Source organism: Gopherus evgoodei, chromosome 15 (genome assembly GCF_007399415.2).
Source record: "Gopherus evgoodei ecotype Sinaloan lineage chromosome 15, rGopEvg1_v1.p, whole genome shotgun sequence".
Classification (NCBI taxonomy): domain Eukaryota; kingdom Metazoa; phylum Chordata; order Testudines; family Testudinidae; genus Gopherus; species Gopherus evgoodei.
In genome coordinates, this window is record NC_044336.1 from 13,139,787 (window position 1) to 13,161,382 (window position 21,596).

The window sequence follows — 21,596 nt, forward strand, 5'->3', positions numbered from 1 at the left end:
GGGGAAGGAGTTGATCTGGCCATGAATCACGGAACCCCTGGAGTATCCTCATGGACCCCCAGGGCTCCAGCGACCCCAGCTTGAGAAACTCTGATCTAGCAGCAGGAGCTCCTTCTGCAGCCTTCGGCAAGACCCTTACCTTCTCTGCCTCAGTTTCCCCATTTGTCAAAAGGGATAGTAGTATCCCCCACCCCAATGCACAGGGGGTGTTGCAGGGATTAATCAGTGCATATCTGCAAAGTGCCCTGGAAATGAAAAGCCAAGCTGCTCAAATAACTCCACAGAAGCTTGGCATGTTTTTCATCCAATAATTATTTACAAGTAGACTTCTCCATGATACATCCAGCTCGAGTGGTAAGTGCTACTGCTCAAAGCTCTTTTTCTCAGAGGCTCCCACCTGCAGTGGGCTACCCACAAACCTCAGATGTAGTCTCCACCTGGGAAGAGACCTGCTCTTATTCTGCTCGGCATGCGTGTCTCCAGTTATATTCCTCCCAGACGTTTTCCGAGGAGCCGTCAATGGTCAGTTCCTTGGGGGTGGGGCTGGGACTCTCCTCTGCTCATGCACACAAGAGGACCAAAAGCATGGGGTTAAGCTAAGTGTGCCGTTTGTAGCTTGAGTGTCCCTCCTACCACCCCCGCAGTAGCTGCCTCTTTCCAGCCGGTCCTAAGACAATGGCTGTTCTCACTAGGGCAACTCTGTCATATGGTCTGTGCTGGCAGCGAGCCCAGGAGCTTTCACCATGGGCTAAATCAATAGTTACAGCAGGGATGGATTTGGCCCCATGCAGCCTCTATACCAGGGGACTGCACTGAGCCAGTTTGGAGCCAAAGGACAGTTTTCAGTAGCAACTAAAGTGATGTCACTTCCCCAAAACTGCACCAGCTTGTGGATTAACTTTCCTCTCTCCTCCTTTCACCTTCTCTCATTTTGTCACTCCTCCAGCTCCTCCATTTGCCCCCTCCCTCTGCCTCTTTCTCCCTCTCCTCTCCTTGTATGACTTACAGGATAAGAAACATAGTTGAGCCAATAAGAGATATTACCTCACCCACCTTGTCTCTCTAATATCCTGGGCCTGACATGGCTACAACAACAATACTACATATAAAGTACCACAGAGTCTGCTACCACCGGGGACTTTCCTTGAAAATGCCCTACCAGTTACGCGGTGCTCACTAAGCATGGTACCTTGTACTGCCTTTGTAAATAGCCTGCTGCTACCTAGTACTTCTATTGTAACTACCCTGCCCTTGGATGGTACTTACTCCATAAATATTCTGCCTTGTTTGTCCCGTGCAGACCAGCTAGTAGACAAGCGAGTCAGATAGCAAGAGTCCTATTTAGACTGGAAGCTCTTTGGGGCAGGGACTGCGTCTTCTCCTGTGTCCTGTACAGGACTGAGTACTGTTGAGGTTTACTTCACAATGTGGAGTAATAAAGAGCTGCTAGTGCATGGTATAGGCCGTGAAACTAAATGAAGACTTTGACCAAACAGGCATTTATCTTTCTCTCACCGTTTTCCACCGACAAAGAACAGAATAATTCTGCTGTGAGTTAAATCCTTCCCCGTGCGCATCGGCGGTGGCTGGGTTCCTCTCTGCGAGAGTGGGTGGTTGAGCACAAGTCTCTTCGCCTCTCACAGGGAGGAGCAGGGTGGAAAGGAGCAAGATGTTTTGTACGTGGGTCCTTGTTTATTGCATTTCTCTGTAACTTTTGGAATTCCTTGGGAGACAGAGGGCTGGGGGGGCGGGGATGGGTGTCACATATGAAGGAAGCAGGTGGCCACACTTTCCTATCGCACACAGTTCTCTGAACTGCTCAGCTGGACGTGGGTCCTTCACAGTTCTGAGCCCTCTAGCCCCAATCCAGCAAAGCACTTGAGCACATGATTCACTTTAAGCACGAGTGGGCCTGATCCAGACGTCAGCGGACCTGGAGCACTCAGCATCTTGCAGGATCGAGCCCTTGGTGCCGCTCTTCTTTCTCAGCATCCCGCAGCTATGAAATGGCAACGTTCCAATAAGATTGACACCTGAGCTGATCAGCCACTAAATCCTTCTCAGGCTCTGGGGCAGGGCCTGACCCTCTGTTCCTGTCTTCTCGTCCTTTAACAAACACCACCATGTTGTTTATTTGTGTTACTCCCAATCACCACCACCCCATAACAGTCCTGTGCAGCAGCTCTGCTAGCAGTGACATTCAAACCCCATCACCTTCTGCCAGAAGCAAGCGATCTCTCCGCGCAGAGCACTCCCTTTACCCTGGGCCTACCAGCCTTTCCCACTCTTTCTCATCCCCCCTTTGCCATTCCTCCCCACGTACCTTTCTACTCTTCCAGCTAATGTGGCTCAGACTGATCTAGTAACTAGACCCAGCTTCCCTGAACCAGGCCCTTCTCTGGGGAAACTAACTGGGCGTACAGTGACCAGAGTGCTGGTTTAGCTGCTGGCTCTCAGCACTGTCAGACCTGCGTGATCCCGGTGCCGTAAAGTTCTAGGTACTATGGCTTGGATTTAGTCACAGGTTATGCTGAGAGTTGGTAGCAGCCGATAGAGATCTCCTGGGACTGACACATCAAACCCATGGCTCCACTTGCTAAATGTTTCCCCCTGGCATTTCGAGCCAGTGTTTTCATCACGTTCAGTTTCTGAAGAGTGCAAGTGAAAATTGTGGGGAATAGAAAGAGGGTCTTTGCAAATTTTTAGAGCTACCCCAACCCAAGTTCATTTCCTTTCCTTGTCTAAGGGAGAGGGGGAATTTCTTATACATGGGGAGAATGGTAGCAAAAAATTCTAATTCCAGATTTTGAGAATTGCCACTAAAAAACCATTCTCTTATTGCCCACAGACAGGCCTCTTTCAGCCTTCTCTTTCACTCGCGAAGAACCTGCACTGTCTCCTTGTGCCAACCTGAGACTAACCCAGAGTCCTTTAAAATGTATATAAATGTAGTGCTGGTGGAAGGTACTGGACGGACAGTCCTGGAGACTGAAGTCCTCTGCTGTATTTATCTATTGCAAAAGGACAGCATAGGCAGTGACAATGCAAACTTTCCTGCACTGTGCTACCAGTGTACTGCCTCAACCTTGACTTGGACGGACCTTCTTGAGCAGAGAGGCCAGTTCAGTCTCCATCCACTTTCAGGACCTAGTCTCTCTGCTGAGAACATCAGTTTAAGAGTTTAAGGCAAGAAGAGAGCATTAGATCATCTAGTCCAACCTCCTGTATATCACAGGCCATTACATTTCCCACAGTTACGCCTGGACTGAACCCAATAACTTGTGTTTGGCTAAAGCATCTCTCTCAGAAAGGCAGCCAGTGTTAATCTGAAAACATCAGGAGCTGGTGAATCCCCCACTCCTCTTGGGAGCCAAGATGGCTCAGGGTATTCTAGGGCATGGAGCCCTTTACCTCAAAGTCAATGGTTGAAATCCTCACCAGCTTGGTGGAGACAGAGAGAATTTTTTAAAGGCACAAAGGGCATTTCAGTGCCCAATCCTCATTAAAAGTCAGTGGGAACCAGGCACCTATTTCCTATTGTCAACTTTGAAAATCTCCCCCAGAATTATTATCCTCTGATTGTTAGACAATGGCCTCTGTGGAATAGCTCAGTCTCAGCCCAGACTCTAGCAGACAGGTGTCCACGAAGTCCCAATAACCACCACTGGTCTATCTTACCCCCAACTGGCAGAAGAGAAACTTGGGAGCAGGGGTCTGAGCCTGCTTAGGATCTGCGCTGCTCGCCGTGCCGTGCACAGGGGAGAGAGAACAGCTTTCTAGCTTCAGACATGACATGACTTAAGGGCAGCGAGAGGCCAATATTATATATATATATAAAAAAATCCAAGCAGTTTGAAGAGAATTAAGCAGAACGAGAGAGTTTGTTCCAAGACTGAATGAGAGGCAAGCCTGTGATAAATACATTAACTCTCCCCGGGAATGATTTTTCCCCTGGTGGCAAGCAGCCAGACATTCCTGACTTCACTCACTAGCAGCCAGATTGATTTATTCTTTGCAATAGCTCGAAGGATTTTTTTTCAGTGCATGAAATGCTCTGGCCTCTCTTTATTGGCTGCCCTGCGGCCAGGTTAGGTCATATCTGTAGATACAGTGCCGCAATTGGACCAATACGGCTGCACTGCTGCAGCATATCTGGTGAAGACGCTCTGGGCTGATGGGAGAGTGCTTTCTTGTCGGCATAAAAAAACCCACCTTCGCGAATGGCATAAGCTATGTCGGTGGGAGAAACTCTCCCACCAACATAGCACTGCGCACACGAACGCTTGTGTTGGTGTCACGTATGTCGCTCAGGGGGGTGGAATATTCACACCACAAGTTTTGCCAACATAGGTGCAGTGTAGACACAGCCTTAGTAAGAAGCCCAAAAAGCAACACGCACACATTGCAGTCTTCCCAACCAAACACAGTATCAGCAGCCTCTGTGTTTGCACAACTCAGGAGACCTTGAGTGTAAAAGGGGCAGGGCTGCGAATGAGTCTCTCCACAGGGTTTTCATTAGGCACGTTCACGGGCATCCTTGCCTCTCTTGGCACTAATGGGGGTAAAGATTTTAAATAGGATTCTCTACCTTGTTCACTATCCAGATGTGGGGCCCATTCAAGGTCACCCCACTCTGAGCCTACCAGATAGGAAATGGATCCTGCCACGGGATGAGTGCCTTGCCACTGAATTCTATTAAACAGAGCTGGCTGCTTTCTCCTTCCATTCTTTTCACCTACAATCATCTTTTTCCCTCCCTGCTGCCTAAGACACTGAGAACCCCACAAGACTCCTAGGATCACACAGGAAAGGAATGTGAGCTGACACAACGTCCAGACGCAGAGAGACCAGCCCCTGAGCCGTGGCCCAGTTAAAACAAGATAGAAATGGAAAAGTTATGAAAAAGTGTCTTTACCCGCCCTCCACCTTTTATGACCGCTGGATTTTAGCCAGGGTTTGGGCTTATATAGACCACAGACCATTGCATCATCCCCCGACTGGACTCTGCAGACTGGTGTGAACTAGCATTTGTGACACATTATAAATCACCTGGTCTCTTTACCCAGCCATTTCTGTAGCACCCAATCATCCCCACTCTCCTGGATTAGCCTCATTTTGCCACATATGGCTCTGCTTGCTGGCTGCAGCACCAATAGGGAACACCCAGAACAGGGCTCCTCAGACCTTTCAGGAAAGGTAGAGATTTAACAACTAGGAACGCAGAATACAGATTCATCCAGGAAAGGAACAAAGGCTACTTTTACAACCAAATAGCTAGAAGGCCACCAAATCTGATCCATCCCAGAGCGTTGGGGAAGTTAGAGCCGGATCTCAAACAATACTGGACCATGTCAGGTCATTAGGTCGGAAACCCCAAGCGTGAGATGCTCTGGATTAATATCCCCTCTGGAGCTGAACTTTGTGACTCAAACCCATGCTTAGAATGAACACAGCCCCGTGAGTCATTTCGCTTGGTGCCTCTCTCATGGACAGCGCAAAGCTGCAATCACTCTGCTTTGCAGCTCTTTTCTTCACAGCACACAGGCAGAACGGATACATGAAGAGATACCCTTCCAGACAGTATGTGTCTAACCATTAATGACCCTAGCAGAGGGTATTTCCTGGGGATAAATGACCAGTTGGATAGAAATGACCATCTGACCTGCCTACCCTTCTTTCCAGGTACTTGTCTGATCTCTGTCACTGGAGTATCTGAACCCCAGATGGTCATAAATCCCCAGTGCTGAGGCTGTTATAAGATGAAAGGGATTTAAACAAACAAAAAAAAGCCCACAGGAACATGGACTTATAATTAGACACAATGCAGGCTTGCTTGGAACGGAATGGGCTTGTTTTAAAGAATCAGTACCTTGTATGTACAGCCAATCAGATTGTGCACAAACATCTCAACAGCTAACATCCGAATGTCTATTCAGCTACTAGCCACTTGTATGAACTTCAGGCAGGGCCGGCGCTTCCATTTAGGTGACCTAGGCAGTTGCCTAGGCCACCAGGACTTGGGGGGGGGCGGCATTTTGCCGCCCTTGGTGGTAATTCGGCAGCGGGGGGTCCTTCTGCGCTCCGGGTCTTCAGCGGCAATTCTGCGGCGGGTCCTTCACTCACTCCAGGACCAGCCGCTGAAGTGCCCCGAAGACTGGGAGCATGGAAGGCCCCCCTCCCGCCGCTGAATTGCCATCAATCGGGAGCGCGGAAGGACCCCCGCCTAGGGCGCCAAAAATCCTGGCGCCGCTCCTGACTTCAGGGACATGTTCCACCTGTCAACTAAGTTTGTAGCCGGGTCATTTCATAGCTAGGCCCATATTAATTACAAATGGGAAAAGAGTTGTTAATTCATTGAGGTTATTCTCCGGCAAGGAGAAGGATAGGCATCTAACAGAGGGGATTTCAGATGTCTTCTACCTAGCCTCCAGGAACGTAGTGTGGGTTAATTCATTAATTTTTGCAAAGCCCTTTGCAATCCTTGCCTGGAAGGTATTCGAGAAGCTGAATCCGCTATCAATTACTTCATGTTATCCAAGTGCTGTGTAGACAGTGGACCAGGTCCTCAGGTGGTGTAAATCAGCATAGCTTCACATACTTCTATGGGGCAATGCTGATTTACAGCTGGCCCATTATGTGCTAGGCATTGTTACAGCCTGTGAGTAAGGTGAGTGAGTAAATATGCATTCTCAATCATTGTCTCTATGAGGGAATTACTTTCCCCCATCAGACCTTCTCTCTCCATAAGACATAATGGACCAAATTCCCCCTTGGTGTAATTGGGTGCAACTCCACTGACTTTAATACAGTCAGGGTCACTTACTCCAAGCCTAGATTTGGGGCTAGGACTTTGGTCCTGATGCAACTGCCACTGAAATCAACAGAAAGCCTAGTCAGTGGAAGTGAGATTAGCTATGAAAGGCCTGGAGGATTGTGAGTGTGGAGGTTTTTGAATTCATTGCAAAAGTCTGGTATGGGAGACAGACACAGGCCACAAACTTCAAGCGCCCACTCAGGCTGGGGGCCTCGGTTTCTTGGTGCCCAACGGGAGACACTCAGGGCTGATTTTCAAAAGTGCTGAGCACCTTCAACTCCAGCTGAAGTCAAGTCAGGCCTTAGTGTGTTTCAAGCTCCCCCTCGCCCCCAAGGAAACTGCGGCACCCAGAATTAGTGGACACTCAAAAATGTTGGTATTTTGTGTCCCAAGTGGATTGGCTGTAGAGTTTTGGAACTCAGAGCAGCAATCACACTAGAAAGACACAACACAACTTAGTGTATTTTTAAGATATATTTTTCTAAATACCATCCAGCTGTGCACAGCTGCTGTCCCTGAAGGATCCACCCAATAAGCCAAATCGCAGGCCAGTCAAATACATGCAAACAAAAACATGTTTATTTTTACCAGCTCTGTAGGAAGTAGAATGAGTGAGGCTGTGCCAGAGAATAGACACAGATAAAGTCAACACCCCCTCTCCTCCCCCGAAACAGAACAGGGCTTGCTTAGATCAGGAAAATCTCGGCAGAGAAGAGAGAAAACCAAGTTGAACATTGGAAGGAAATAATTCCTGAACAAGACAGGAATGAGAAATGCTGTGACGGAGAGCAGAAGGGAAGAACTGGTCTTGGCTCTGAGCATCGTTTTCTCTTGCATGCACAAACATACACACACACAGCTGCTGCATGTTCCACACAGCTCTGTTTCATATCCCAAATGGTCTCCTCTCACAACCATCCAAAATTTTGAAATGGAGATTCTCGGAAACTGGACTTCATTTATCTCCGGCTCCATCTTCCCCTGCCCAGTGGCTGTGCAGTACATTGCCTCTTGGCTTGTCTACAAGCCGCCTATTACAGAGGCATGTTCCAAAGCAAATGTCCGCTGAATATACTTTGGTTTGAATTAATGATGAAGTTGCCTAAGCCCACATAGACCCGGATTCTGCTACCCCTACTTATGACAAAGACTATGTCACTCAGATTAGTCCATAGAAATACAGGAGGCTTCTTGCTCAGTAAGGTAGTATTCATTGTAAGGGTAGCCAATTCGGGATCTTACGGCCTGCTCCAAACCCCACAGAAGTCAACAGAAAGGATCCCATTGAACTTGGCGTCAGGTCTACTTTGCATTCCTCTGCTGTCCGCCATCTGAGTCTTCCTGTCCCTTCACAACAGGGCCATATCTACCAGACCCAGGACACTACCTGTTCTTCTGGTATACCAGGTCTCTGGAGTCCTTCCCCTCCCCTCAAAGCCTCACCACTACCCTCTCTGCTCCACTAATATTGCTTCACTAAATGCTCTTTCGTTCAACTTTAAAACTACTCCGACAAACTGTACCGGGAAGCAGATGCCTGGAAAGGATTAAAGGATCCCTGTCTTGGCTGAGCATATAGGGAAGAAGCAGCAGAGCCCCAGAGGGGAAGGGCATGTGCGCTTTTCCCTTGGCTGGGGGAGGTAGGGAACCTTTAACCCTTTCCAGGTGGCTCCCTCACTTTCTCACAATGGCCAAGGGTAAAAGAAAGAAAAACACAGGGTATCAAGCATGTGCCCGGCACATCGTTCACATTACATTTTGGGTTATATCCCCGTGTGTCCAATTGTCATATCTATCCATTTCTGGTTCAGTGGTGGGCTGTTCCATAGTGCAATGCCGTCTCAGCTGTCCCTTACATCTCAGTGATACAGTTTTCTGCCCCACTTTTCAGTGGAAAGGCTTCGATAATTCTTTGAAGAACAGTTTTCCTCATCTCCCTTCCTATTTAGTCTCATCTCTCCTCTCACGTTGGTTGCACAGCTGTTATTCCCTGTGCTTGCACTTCTGCCTTGGGCCTTCCGGTTCCCACCTCTAGCACAGCCCGGGTTCTGTATTTGGTAAGAGCCTACCACAGTTTGGCATGTTTTGCTGCAGGGGGATAGTCTTTCAGAATGAAGGCTCTGTACAGGGGGTGCAGCAGTGTAGGCGGTTACTCTTTTTAACCCGTTCTCCCCAGGGGCTCCCGCTCCTGTGGAGTGGTTTGAGATTTGGGGCTGGTGGTTTAGACACTGTTCTAGGGTGGATGAGGTTCAGGCTTCTCTGAACTGACTTTGGCACATTGGAAGTTTTTTCTTAGGACTCTGCCGTGCATGTAACCTTGACTCCGTGGAGTGAGCATGCCCTGACTAACAAAACCCAGCACATGAGTGACACTGGTAGAGAGAGTGGCTGGGCAGTCTAACCCTCAGGTTTGAAACAGCTCCCCTGCCTTGAAGAAAACTCCCCACCATGTGCACTGGTCAAGGTACACACACCAGCCACCTGTTCCGGGGGGGCTGTGTCCGTGATGGCCCTGTATATCCTAGCTCAGTATAGGCAGTTCATGCTCCTTTTATCATCTCAAAACTGCCTCTGCCCCTCCTGCTGCACTGTACAAGCCCTAGCAATGGCCTTCAGTTCTTCTACTTCATGAATCAGTGTTGTTACCAGAAAACTGAGCCGCCAGCCTCATCCCTCATTCTGTGGTTATTGAAGAAAGAAGCTAGAGGAGCAGAGAATCCTTAACAGGGATGGGTTCTGCTGGGTGAGAGCAATGATCAAACACAGATAGCCCACCTATGGACGCTATTTGGTTGTAGCCTATATACACATATTTTTTATAGCTACAGAGGAGTTTCTGTATGAAAGCTAAATAGAATACCCTGCATGCGAACGTCAGCATTTACACATGCTTATGGGAGAGCACAGAGATATAGGAATATGTAGTACCTGTATAGCAGAAATATAAACACAAACATCGTGGTGAGATTTTTAAACCTGTCGAAGCAATTTGGGTGCAAACAAGGGAGCAACCAGTGCCCACTGTAAAGGTAGTATCTTGCACAGGAAGTCCTGTCCACTCTGACTGGAGCCAATACCACGCATTCCTTTTGCACAGGCTGCCAAAGAACCTTCAGAGTGAGTCTAGCTCACGTCAGTACAAACTGGGGACCTGGACATAAAAGGTTTTGCAGCCTATGGCCTATCCCAAGATGAATGAAATTAGGTGCTGGGGGAGGGGGGAATGCAGCATAGGAAGTGGACATGGCAAAGATCTCATCTACCCTGTCTCCCCACCCTATGAGATTTGCTTTTGAAAACACACACACACACACACACTTCAGAGCCAGCTAAGACCAGAACACCAAATCCCTTAGGGATCTTACAAAAATCTCAGCCCTACTCTACAGGCTATACTCAAAGTCCAAAGCCTGCAGCTTACAATAGCAATATGGTCACAGACTGTTACAGTAGAATCCTGCTGTAGTTTGGTTTTATTATTTTTGATAAAGGAGATCTTAGTTTCATTTAAATCTACGGTGGAGTTCCCATCGACTCAAATGGGACCTGAATTTGCCCTCCAGAGCATGTCCTCCCTACTCATTGCTGTAGAGAAGTTGTGCTGTTGTGTTGGTATCAGTGCAGGGATTGCCATGGTCAACGCAGGCGATGTCAGAAAAAGGTTGGATGCTCAGAAGAGAGAGTGCAAAAAAGAAAAAAAAATTGAATCAACTTTCAAAAGAAAGCGTGGGATAAATTAAGCGTGGGTCTGAAATATTTAACGACCTGTAACAATACTGTTTTCCATAGCTAAAGTTGTCTGTTAGTATGTCCTTATCCGGTCCCACAGTGACCCGCACTTGTGAATCAATTTGGTCGGACGTAATTCTGTGTCTTCAGTGTTAAGAATACTATAATGGGTACTGTTCATGTATGTGTTATCGGACTCGTGCTTTTTTTCTACATGCTGTTTAGTGTACTATGGATGTAATTTTTCTTTTTGTAGGTTTTTAGTATGTTTGTAACAGGACAAAATTGTGTAAACAAACTGAACTTGTACCTTCCATCGATAAACCAGTCAAACCCATTATCCTCAGTCTCTTCCTGGTTTCTTTCATACCGGTGATAAATATAAGGTGGCTGCTGGATTTAAGGAGTCTTGGTTTAAATTTACCTATCACAGCTGCCCTGTTGTGCTCCTCTCCAATCCTCAACCCTGCTAGTTCAGAATATAACACCACAAGGCTCTGCCGCGCCTTCATGTATCTTCATTCCTTGGCACCTTGTCCAGCTCCCATTGAAATAAACGGAAGTCTTTAGTTCACTTCAATGGGAACTGAACCCGGCCCTTTACAGCAGTGGCTCTCAACCTTTTGGGCGACTGTACCCCTTTTTAGGAGTCTGATTTCACTTGCATATCCCAAGTGTCTCCTCACTTAAAAACTACTTGCTTACAAAATCAGATATAAGAAATACAAAAGAGTGTCCACGTTACTGACTCTCGTTTTTACCATTATAAAACAAATCAATTGGAATATAAATATTGTAGTTACATTTCAGTGCATAATCTATAGAGCAGTATAAACAAGACAGTGTCTGTATGAAATTTTAGTTTGTACTGACTTCGCTAGTGCTTTTTATGTACCTGTTGTAAAACTAGGTAAATAGCTAGATGAGTTGAGGTACCCTCAGAAGACCTCTGCATACCCTCATTGCTACCAGGAGAAAGACTAGCCCCAGGCCACACAGCAAATCAGTGGCAGAGAAAGAATGAGAATGCAAGAGCTCCAGTATCTTAGGGCTTATTTATGCTTGAAACACTATAGCAGGTAGACACACATTACAGCAACGGGAGGGGTTCGCCCACAGCTGTCTTTAATCCACCTCCCCAAGAGGTGCTAGCTAGGTTGATGCAAGAATTCTTCTGTCAACCTAGTGCTATCTACACCAGAGCTTAGGTCAGTTTAATTACATCACTCAAGCGGGGTTGGACTTTTCCACTCCCCTGAGCAATGCAGCTGGGTCAACTTAACTTCTGAGTTTAGGCCTGGCCTTAGTCTGCTAGATCGCACTTCCTTTCCGATGTCTGAAGCACACAAGCCCCATCCCGAACAATAGTCTAGCAGAGTGACCAAACATGAGCCTTGGCTCAGTGTGGAGACTAGGCTAACCTGTTCATTCCTACAGGGGCTTCCTCCCAGACAGGGTTAGAGACACCATGGTGGGGTGGCAGCATGGTGGAAGCTTGCACTGCGGTTGCATCGGCTCCATAGACAAAGATCGATTCAGTGTGTGAGGCTGATGAACTGGCGCCAGCAGGGCATTTACTGAAAGAAACCGTTGGGAAATTTGAAATAAAATGAAAGGCACCGGGATCAATGGCAGCCTGGAAAGCTGTGGGGTTAACATCCAAAGAACCCACCACTGCCCTACACCAGCTTTACACTAAGGTAACTTAATGGAGTTGCAGCAGTTTGCTCTCCCTGCCATGCATTGCGCAAGGACTGGGAGGGGCAATGCTGCTATGAAACTACTTGTTTCAACAGATCATGGGACCCTGTTGCCATGGGCATAATCTGCCCAAGGGCAATTTGAATGCATTCCAGAAGCAAAGTGACCTCAGCGGCCATGGTGGTGTTTGAGAGCTTGTAAAAGAGAAAGGGCAAAGACTTCTCCTCTGCAGCCACAGTGCAGAACCTCTCTCTCGCCAGGCTGGTGGTGCATCCGTTCCTCCTGCCTGTGCCTGCGTGGAGAGATTAGGCCACATGCAGCTCAGCTCAGAGCTGCTAGACCTACTTTCAAGTTCCATGCTTAATAGCCGCCACCAGCTCAGTAAGCCCCAAAATCCAGTTCCAACGAATTCTGAGCCCTTCAGAGTTTGGTGCAGAAAGGGAGGCAGGCTACCTTGCAGACTGTCAGTGAATTTCAGATCCCTGCCTGGGTCCTAGTGCCTCCCCCCATCACGGATTCAAGAAAGACTATTGTGAAAAAGTGAAGGGAGGAAACTACACAGAGAGGAGAACAACAATGGGAACACAGGAGGGAAATATTTGCAAATGGAATGATTTAAAAAAAAAAAAAAGACTGAGAAATAAGACAGAAAAAGATTTGGACCAGAGAGACCTTTCCCCCGACTGTAAAATTGGGCGAATAATCGTATTTGTTATTGTTTTATCACAGTCGCACCTGGAGGCTCTAGTGTGCCAGGCCCTGTGCAAACATGCAGGAAGAAATGGCCCTAAAGAGCATCTGTGTAGCCCCTCATTTGGAAAGCACTTTGGATGAAAAGCCCGACAGAGGCATTATTATTATTATTACTGGAACAGGCAAGCAACAATCTTCTTGAAAGTACTTGCAAGAGCTTGGAGTGGAGCTCTCCACTTCCAGCAGAGAAGTGCTCACTGCTGAGTCTTCAGACTAGGGCCCAATGGCTGGCAGCTCGGCCTCACCAGAGCTCATCAGCAGGGGGTTTGCACATCCCCTCGTCCTGCACAGCGACGGCTGTTTAGTTTGGGTGTATTTTCATGAACACATGCTCTTCTCCAGGCCTACCCCTAACTTCCAGAGTTAGTGGTTACAATCAACCGCCTATTTCTTGCAAAATAACATCATATAGAGGCGATTTCTTGGTGTTCTCTGTGTGAAGATGGCTCCTGACTTAATGGGCTATTCCAAAGAGTGGGGGGGAAGGATGGCCTACTGGGCAGAGTGCTAGCCTGGTACTTTAGACCTGGGGTCAGCTTCCTGCTCCACTGCACGCTTCCTTGGACAAGTCATTGAGTCTCTCTGCGGCTCGGCAGATAGATAGCTATTCCGGATCTGTTGTCACTGGAAATTGGACCCCCTGCATCATTGCTCAGAGAGTTCACCTAGCTGGAAAAATGGGCATGGGTTTGTAGTGAGCTATGACCAATATTGTGGACAGCTTGCACATTTCTCATTCCCACCACACTCTGTGGTTAGCCCACTGAGGCTATGTCTATACTGCAAAGAAAAATGCACAGTACCGAGGCTCAGACCCGGGGTCAGCTGGCTTGGGCTGGGGGGCTAAGGAGAACAGTGTGGGCACTCTCATGTGGGCTGGAGTGCGGGCACAGAGACTCTCCTCTCATCGGACATCAGAACCTGGGGTCCAACCCAAGCAGGAACATCTACACCTACTTTTAGCCTCGCAGCCTGAGCCAACTGATCCAGGTGCTGAAATGCAGTGCCAGGGGGGTTTCTTTGCAGTCTAGACTTAACTGGAGATCCTTCAGTTAGAACCCAGTGTCTTCTCTGCTCTAATGAGGAAGGACAACGCCAAGAAGAGGGATTCTGCTGCCATAAGTGAATGGAAATAAGGCATTTTTTTAAACAGTGCCTAATTAACCATTAGAACAATTTACTGAGGGTCATGGTGGATTCTCCATCCCAGACCATTTAAAAAGCAAGATTGGATTTTTTTCCTCTAAAACACCTGTTCTAGGAATTATTTGGGGGAAGTTCTATGGCCTGTGTTATACAGGATATCAGACATGATGGTCCATTCTCGCCTTAGAATCCATAAATTTCAGCAACTTCTACCTGGCTTCTGTTTCCTCCTTCTCTGCCCTTTTATTTCTGTATTTTTCCAGCTCTCTCTCTCTCTCTCTCCTCTCCACTATCATTTCCCTCTAAGGTCTTTATACTGCCACCCATCACTGTAGTACCTGAGCTTCTGCCATGGCCCCCCTCCTTTTGTCTTTTCACCATTTCCCTTCTACCATGGCTTCTATCCTTTTCCTTCCAGCAGCACACAAGGACAGAGATGGACCAGTAACATCTGGTCCTTCCATTGGGATCCCTGGCAATGCCCTCAACTATTACTAATTTAGTGCTGAGACCTGCACAAGACAAAGACAGATGCTTCCCAAAGGAGGTTACAATCTAAGGCTTCAACTCAGGAAAGCCACCCGTTCAGGGAGCATGGACCTGAGCTGTGGTTTAAGAAATGCTATCAGACTGATTCCAAGGCATGGCTATTTCATTCAGCCTTCCAGGCCTGATTCTGAGCCCTCATACACTGGTGCAAGTTAGGAGTCGCTCTGAAAACACTGGAATTACACCAGTGTCAAACCAGCACCTGGGAGATCACAGCCAGGCCATCCAGTGCCTTAAACACTATGTCCAAGATTTTAAAAACTAAGTGTCTAAGTTAGGCTCCACAGTCCACACTGAATTGCTTAAATAAGATGCCCAATTTTCAACAATGCTATTGACTGCCGGGAGGGGCAGGGAGATGCTAGGAGCTCTTCTGAAAGTCAGGCCACATGTTAGCTTCCAACGTACGAACTTGGAGCCTAAATCTTAGCCTTGAGCTATGCACGCCAGCAACAACCATCTGATAGTGTAGCAGGGACAGACGCTAATAGGACCATTATTTTAGACTAATATTTAAACATGGAAAAGAGTGCTTGGCACATTGCAGAATGGAAGGAACCAACCAAAGCTCCTGATGTGAAGTTCTCATCATGTGCCTGTGACAGGGGTCTTGGGCCAAACATCTTCCAATCACCAGTGAGTGCCAGGAGTTTCAAGTTCCCCATTATATTACAGTAGCACCTGGAGGTCTCAACAGAAGTTGTCAGCCCATTATGTTAGATGCTGCATAGATACAGTGAGAGACTGTCTCTGCCCCAAAGAGCTTGCAATTCAAAAAGAGAAACAGAGGCTCAGAGAGGTGAAGAGATTTGGCCAAGGTCATCCAACAAGTGAGTGGCAGAGCTAGGAATAGCACCCAGATGGCTTAACTCCCAGTCTACCCCTTAGCCATTGGATCACATATTTGCAAGAGGTGGGATTTTTAAATGCTCTTAAGTCAGTTAGGAAAATGAGTCCTACTGACTTGAAAGACTTTTGAAAATCTCACCTGTTAGAGTTCACAACTTCTTTCCCTCCTCCAATTTACTCCCAGGCTGATTCAAGTCACCCTCTATAACCACAATGGGGCAGAGCCTCAGCTGGCATAAGTGATCATAGATGCAGCAATATAGCTGTGACAGTTTACAGCTTGCCGAGAATCTGTGCCTGTGCCCCATGTTTTTCTCATGGGAGGGACTCGCTCTGTATTAAGGGTGCAGGGACACCCCTTCACCCCACCTCCCTTGCAGTCCACCTAGTATAAGTGGGAGCCAACATGGGATGGACACATTATGCTAAATTGAAATAGTGTCTGTTCATGATACTTATTGTGTGTGTGGGGGGGGAGAGAGAATCAATTCTTTTCTCCAGTGTCTTTCACCCTCCCTGTCAGCTGGTCCATTTTTTTAAACCATATCCCCCTATAGAAGTGTGGGCTCACGATCCCATGGCACAGCTCGTGGCAGGGCATGGTGTAGCAGCTCTTGTCTTTCTAGCAACCTCTGGTCCTGCAGCTGTATGCCCAGCTCTCCAGCCAGGTCACACGCCAGTCTCATTCTTCCCAAAGTAACAAAGTCCAACAAACAAGAGTCCAAAGTGCTTATGTCAGGTCTTCACTGCTCAACTCTGGGCCCCTGGGTCCCTACACCCCTTTGTCCAGGGCTTTCAGTCTCCACCTCCCCATCTCAGGGGCCTCATACCACCTTCCCCAGCAGCTGGTGGGGAACCCAGGTCCTCTCACCATACTGATGTCAAGTATCAGAGGGGTAGCCGTGTTTGTCTGGATCTGAGTTCACCAGACTCCTTGGGGTTTCCTCTCCGGACTTCTTCCCTCCATTCACTTTTCTCAGGCCTTCTCCATAGCCCCTTTCCATGCTCCTCTAGTGAGCTATCCCTCCCAGGGCTTTCCCCCAGTCCCTGCCCTGGGCCATGTTCTCAATCCATCACAACCCTCATGTCAGGGCAAGCAGGCCTACTGCCTAGGCCCTAGTGAGTCCTATCCCTCTCACACTCCAAGGTCACACTCCTGCTCTTGGCTGCCTGGGTGAGCTGCTTCTCCCCCTTTATCTCACAGCCCCACACAGGCCATCTGCCCTGCAGGGTACGCCAGCCCTAACTAGCTCTACCACAGCCTTCCCTATACTATCTCCTATATCACCTTCCTGTTCCCCTACTCTCTACTACCAGCTGAGGGACTAGCAAGTTCTTCCCTCTCTGCCCACTCTTTCCTTTATAAAGGCCTACTCCCTTCCCAGCTGGGTCTGATCACCAATTATGCCTAACACCCTGGACCAGGTGCCATCCAGTTCTGGCTCCTGCTAACGCCTAGCTAACCAGGGTTGGGTTTGTACACCCCATCACATTCCCATTCACTGGATTTTTTTCTCCTTCCCTCCCACTCAATAAACCCAGAGTCAATTCTTTAAACCTAGGATGCTCCACAGGGTTTGATGCCAGCTGCGTTCCCCTAGCCCGAAGCCTAGCATGATGGTGTATCTGATAACCCTGAGCTCACAAACAGGTACAGTTGGGTGACTAGAATGAGGTAGATCCAAACTTCTGCCTAAACCATTCATCCAGCTCTCACCTATTTGCCTGGCCTCCCTGTCCTATTAAAGTTATCATTAAGGTGCCTTTATTTTTCTTTTAGCTCTTATGGCTCTCAGCTGCACTGCCCTGAAAGGAGGCTGTAATATGACCCAAGGTAGGCTCTGGAGACAGGATAAATATATCACACCATGCTCAGACACTCAGCAAGTCATCTTCCACCCAGAGCAGCTTTCACTTCCAGAACTCAAAGCAGAACTTTTGACTCCCTCCTGCCCCAAAGGAGAACATGAATGGAAAAGTCCAATTTAACGAATGGTTAAGACAAAGTCCTGGCAGCTCCGCACTGATCCTCAACTCCTGCAGCTGTCCCAGTGCAAATTCCTCACACCAGTCTCCCATTGCGCCAGAATAGTCATCCAGCCAGCAACATGCCACTGCCCATCTTAGGGTGACCAGATGCCCCAATGTTATAGGGACAGTCCTGATTTTTCGGTCTTTTTCTTATACAGGTTCCTATTACTTCCCCCACTCCGGCCCCAGTTTTTCACACTCGCTGTCTGGTCACCTGACATTCAGTCCTGCACCCTGGTCATTGCGAATCAGAGTTGGTCCAGGCAAATCTAGCCCTCTCTGCAGTGTCTTTTATTTGGGATCCCAGCTAAGACCAAGAATCACTGTGCAAATTTCTTCTTCCCTCCACCCTAGTAGGTCAGTGGAAGATCATTTGAAACAGCTAACATGCCAGCCAATACAAATGCAGATAGAATCAATATTTCATTATTAATGCAACATGGATAGATAAATCCTGCAACCTCAAAGGAACTCTATCCCCGTTTCTTCATCTCCTCCTTCATTTGCATTGGGCCAGGCCCCCCATGGTGCTAGGAGCTGTACAAACACAACAAAAAGACAGCCCCAGCCCCAAAGAGTGTACTTGCCTGATCTCTAGCCCCCGTCATTAGTGGCATCATGCAGTGTTTTGGATGCTGATTAAATTCTACGACACTTTACGGGCCAGGGCCCTGATCCTCAAAGGTATTTAGGTGCCTAACTCCCATTGATTTCTGATGCCGAGTTGGCATAAACTGAGACAAGTCAATCGATTTCATTGGAGCGGTACTGACTCACCCCAGCTGAGGATCTGGTCCTGTTTTCCCCCTCGGAGCTTTGCTAAAAAGAAAAGGAAAGAAAGAGAAATAAAAGGAAAGAAAGAGAAACCCTCCTAGCAATGATACTAACCAGGAGTCCATCTCTTCCTTTCCCATTCCCTGCCTCCTCTTCATCTGCACTGGGTGATATGGTTTATCTGAGCAGCACTTAATGTAAACTCTGTCAGTCCAGACTAAGATTAATTCTCTGGAGTTTGGCAGCAAAGAGATTAAATAACAAGGGAGAGAAAATACACATCTGAAATTGAAAAATTCTTCAGGGCTAATTTACAACCAGGTTCCTCTTCTCCTCCCACACTTTCAAACGCTAACACAGGAGAGGGGAGGAAAGGCAGGGAAGGAAACTGGAGGGTGCGGGAGGGGGACTCTCTTTTGGTTGTACCCCCCAGTGACATGGGAAAACAGGGTAATGACCAGAACTTACACAGCACCAGGCTGCTGGTTTCACAGGCGAGACAAAGTGTGGAAAATTCCACTTCTCCCCTACGCACAAACCCTGTCAATGGTCCCACAGGGGCCATGGAGTCTCTCACTATAATACATTCACCAGCTTGGAGCTCTCAGTTTGGCTTGAAGGATTGGAGTCCCCACCCCCAATTTATAGAAATATTCAGATTGTGCCGTCTGGTTAGTAATAAATCCATCAGGCCCACTTGCCCCCAGTAAAGGAATTTATAATGCACTAAGGAACATATGGTCCATCTAATGGCTCGATTGGCCGGCTCCCCTGGCCTTGTCGTTTTGAATAGACAATGCTCTGTGCAGCCTGGGAGTTCAGTGTCACTCTCACTGGCACTGGTGTAAATCTGGACTAGCTCTGTTGCCGTCAGTGGAGTTACTCCAGATCTGTACTGATAAAATGCCAAGCAGAATCCAGCCCCCTGTCTATAACTGTGAACGGTTCCATTGGGCTGTCACAGAGGCCGTTTCAGGGATACAGAGAGGGGAGAGTATTGGCTTTATTTAGGGCACAGATTGGGCCAAAACATAAATGCCACATCTGAGCACCCTCTGACTTTGAGCAATTGGCAATCCAGATAGAGTTGCCACCTCTGAGAGGCTGAAAAAAATAGCCACTGCCTCCCCTACCTCCCTACCACCAGCCTGAACCTCCTCTTCTGCTCCCAGGCACCCAGCCCGCAACCAGCCTGACCCTCCCCTTCTCCTCCCAGGTGCCCCCCCTGCAACCAGCCTGACCCTCCTCTTCCCCTCCCATGCCCCCCCCAACCAGCCTGACCCTCCTCTTCTCCTCCCAGGCACCCCCTTCCCCTCCTCCCAACCAGCCTGACCTCCTCTTCCTCTCCCAGGCGCCCCGCCCTACAACCAGCCTGACCCTCCTCTTCTCCTCCCAGGCACCCCCTTCCCCTCCTCCCAACCAGCCTGACCTCCTCTTCCTCTCCCAGGCGCCCCGCCCTACAACCAGCCTGACCCTCCTCTTCTCATCCTGGGCACCCCCCTCCCCTCCCCGCAACCAGCCTGACCCTCCTCTTCTCCTCCCAGGCACCCCGCCCTCTGCAACCAGCCTGACCCTCCTCTTCCCCTGCCAGGCACTTCCCCCTGCAACCAGCCTGACCCTCCTCTTCCCCTCCCAGGTGCTCTCCCCCCCACAACCAGTCTGACCCTCCTCCTCCCCTTCCAGGCACCCCCCCCAACCAGCCTGACCCTCCTCTTCCCCTCCCAGGCACGCCCCCCAACCAGCCTGACCCTCCTCTTCCCCTCCCATGCACATCCCCCCCGACCCACAACCAGCCTGACCCTCCTCTTCCCCTCCCAGGCACCTCCCCCCAACCAGCCTGACCCTCCCCTTCCCCTCCCAGGCACCCCCACACCATGTGCTGAGGAGTCAGGCTGCTGAACCCCTACACCATTCGCTCCCCAACCCCAGTCCCCACTCTGTCGCCCTCCCCACTGGTGAGCTTCAGGTCCATCTTACTTTCCAGTGCCATGAGGAGCAGGAGTCTCAGACCCCATACTGGCGTGCTGAGGGCCCGGCACAGGGAGCAGCACCCGGGTGCCATGCCAGCAACTCTCCCAGGTGCCCGAGGACCTGTGCGCTGTAGCGGAAGCATCCACTGGTGCCCCCATACATGCACACAGCAGCTGTTGCTAGTTGCAGCTTGCCAGGGTATTTTCACTAGTGCAAAGTGAAGAAAACCCCAGCACACTGGAACCAGCAACAGGAGAAAAAACAGCCAGGCTGGTTTAAAACCACCCAGTTGGCACTCCTAGGTTCAGTCCTGGTTGGTGGCCCCTGAGATTGGGGGCCTTGTGCAAGCACACAAAGTGCACACTGGCTCATCCAGGCTGGACCGAGAGTCAGGATTCCCGACTCTGCCACTGACTAACTGCAGGACCTCGAGCAAGTCCTTTGTGACCACATTTTCCAGAGCAGTCACTGCCTTTGGGTGCTTCCATGTACAGCCGCTGAAGTTGGACTTCAGAAAATGTTGGTCCCAGGGGCCTTTATTGTGCTCTGTCTAGCAGGAGGAAACCAAAGGCCCCGGATCTGAACATGCGCAGGCTTTGGGAAGTCCAGAACCAGATCCAGATTTTGCAGCTATTATAATGGGCCAAACCAAAACTCTGAGGAAAATCTAGATCTAAACGGTGCAGATCAGGACCATCTCTACCTAAGAGCCCACCCAGAGAGTGGGAGCTGGAATGAGCCACCCTGAACCAACTCTTGCCAAGCACAGGGTTAGCTACGGGATGGACACTGACCACACGTTGGAGCAGTGCACTCTAGCAGTCCCCCAGCAGCAGGATCGTCCTTGCAAGCAGAAGAGAAGTTGAGCTAGTTAATGCTTTTCTGCTCCCCCATGGAGACAGATCTTCAGGACAGAAGATTTAGCCCTTACACTGGGAGGGAGGAGCATTACTAACAATATTTCAGGGGGAAATGAACTAGCAAGATGCCTACTCTGGTTTTTCAGGAGCCCCCTGGTGGCAGCAGCAGCAGCAAAGTGACAGAGCCTCCACTGCCAACCTGAAACACTGCTGTCCATGAAGGGCAGCTTGCACTGAACCATAACAGTGCCCAAGAGAACTGCATCTGTCTCATTTAAAGTGATTATTCAGTATATGTATATTAGAACGTGGGAGAACTTCAGGGGATTCCTATAACCAAACCAACAATGTTGTACACATGTATCAGCATTTCCCTGACTACAGAGAGTCAATTTCAAATCACATGTGCTGCAACTGGG

The 21,596-nt window shown here is 48.9% G+C and overlaps 1 protein-coding gene across 18 annotated transcripts in view; it reads right to left on the bottom strand.

Annotated features, from left to right (window-relative positions):
* Positions 1–21,192, bottom strand: part of LOC115635509 — a 71,143-nt gene extending 49,951 nt beyond the window's left edge. For 7 of the 18 annotated variants that reach the window (XR_003996614.1, XR_003996612.1, XR_003996603.1 and 4 more), the window contains exon 1: positions 420–6,023. The gene's annotated coding sequence lies outside the window, so the exon portion shown is untranslated. The other 11 variants (XR_003996606.1, XM_030534394.1, XR_003996620.1 and 8 more) reach the window with 11 other exon arrangements.
* Between the last annotated feature and the right edge of the window lie 404 nt (positions 21,193–21,596).